The sequence below is a fragment of the Oncorhynchus clarkii genome, chromosome 27 (assembly GCF_045791955.1).
Source record: "Oncorhynchus clarkii lewisi isolate Uvic-CL-2024 chromosome 27, UVic_Ocla_1.0, whole genome shotgun sequence".
Lineage (NCBI taxonomy): Eukaryota > Metazoa > Chordata > Actinopteri > Salmoniformes > Salmonidae > Oncorhynchus > Oncorhynchus clarkii.
The window spans coordinates 21,637,120-21,639,389 of NC_092173.1; positions in this window are offsets into that span (position 1 = coordinate 21,637,120).

The following is a 2,270-nucleotide window of genomic DNA, read 5'->3' on the forward strand; positions in this document are numbered from 1 at the left end:
TTAATAGTTGTCAGGGATGATGCAGGTGATACCAACATGCATAACAAGTAGAGGACCTCTCCCAGTTCATCTCTATTCACATGAATCTGAGCCTACAAAGTGCTCTGTGAACAGGTAGTAAATTTGAGTGTTTACTCAAGAATCCGGGCTTTAGCAGGACTAAGACGGAGGCTAAGTTGAGGTATCACCCCTCAAACATTCCCAATTCAAATGGAGAAGAAAAGATAAGACTCAGCGACATTACATTACCCAGCGCTCTCCTCCTTTTCCTCCTCCCATCTCATGTGTGGTCAGATCTCTCCCCTCAAAGTAATCTGAACCTTTCCCTCTCTGGTTCCTGGAATACCAAGTATGGGAGGCTGAGCAAGGCAGAGTAATAAGCTGTAGAGGGGAAGCTCAAGACGTACTCAAGGCAGAGTAATAAGCTGTAGAGGGGAGGCTCAAGGCGTACTCAAGGCAGAGTAATAAGCTGTAGAGGGGAGGCTCAAGGCGTACTCAAGGCAGAGTAATAAGCTGTAGAGGGGAGGCTCAAGGCGTACTCAAGGCAGAGTAATAAGCTGTAGAGGGGAGGCTCAAGGCGTACTCAAGGCAGAGTAATAAGCTGTAGAGGGGAGGCTCAAGGCGTACTCAAGGCAGAGTAATAAGCTGTAGAGGGGAGGCTCAAGGCGTACTCAAGGCAGAGTAATACGCTGTAGAGGGGAGGCTCAAGGCGTACTCAAGGCAGAGTAATAAGCTATAGAGGGGAGGCTCAAGGCGTACTCAAGGCAGAGTAATAAGCTGTAGAGGGGAGGCTCAAGGCGTACTCAAGGCAGAGTAATAAGCTGTAGAGGGGAGGCTCAAGGCGTACTCAAGGCAGAGTAATAAGCTGTAGAGGGGAGGCTCAAGGCGTACTCAAGGCAGAGTAATAAGCTGTAGAGGGGAGGCTCAAGGCGTACTCAAGGGGGTTCAGTTCTGCCATGATGCCAAGACACTCTCTGAATAACAAATTGCACCATCATCCCTTTACAGTGCACTTCTTTTGACCAGGGCCCTAGTCAAAGGTATGCACTAAATAGGGGATATGCTACCATTTGGGATGCACATACGTTCTCTGCTAGGCTCAATCCCTGTTATTTGTGCACTAATCATCCACCAAATGAAACCATATGACCAGCGGTATCACACTGAATCTCAGCATCAGTCATTTGGTGAACATTCCTAGTAGTGAAGTGATGAAAGACATGACTTTTTTTTATTGGATAAAATATGCATCAATCTTAGTCAAGCTTTCAGGTAACCTCAAATCACATGAAAATCATAACACCAAACCAGACACAATGGCTGTGTGACAGAGGCACGGGGAGCTCAGCGGGTTATATGTTTGACCTCCTGCTGTTTCCTCTTAGTCAGTCACAACTGCTTAATATCTGGTCATATACACAGATGCTCTCTCCGCTGGTGAACACATGCAGAACGTAACGGACTCACTGAAGCAGCCTTATCTGATCCACCACTCACTCATTTAGATGTCCGTTGGCTGTTTCAGATGCATCGTTGACTGTTTGTTTATCGTGTGGTTGTTGTTGTTTTCGTCCTACTCCTCTGAGGTTTCTGGAACTCATTCATCCCATCAGACATCAACATGAACAGAGACCGTTCTCCAAACTCTTCTGAAGTCCCTGATCAAAGATATGGAAACATGTAGAAGTCAGTTCTGATAGATATCTCTGTGACCTCATTGTTCACCCGAACATGCAACCACAGTAATAGAACTCCACCACTCTGTGGGACAGATTTGAAATATTTACTATCAACGTTTCATCATACTACATGCGTGAATATTCATGTGAATTAATATGAATAATGTTTTTAGATCTAATGGATATCGTTTCAGTAGTATAAAAGAGTCAACTGGCTAATATAACCAGAACTTTGCACTACTATCAAGGAACTGTGGTGAAACATTGCCTTATTGCATTTGATGTATTAGATGAAAAAGACAACCAAAATCCATTTATGCATCAATTCACTTTCAGTTTCAGTGTATCCGTCAACAGAGGTTGCTTTCCCAGCAAGATTTGTTATGTGTTCCTCAGTCAAATGAATGGCACCAGTGGTATGCCAGCTGTGGATAAGAATGTATTTCACTCTCCTCACTCTCACTATTGAAAAGCAGCTATTGCTTCTAAAAAATGTTGAATGGCCTGTTCAGTGTATTGGTGCTATGATCAGTGAGAGGGCCAATATCTCATGCAGGCAGTATTGGTGTCCATCTGTGCAACGGAGTAAAC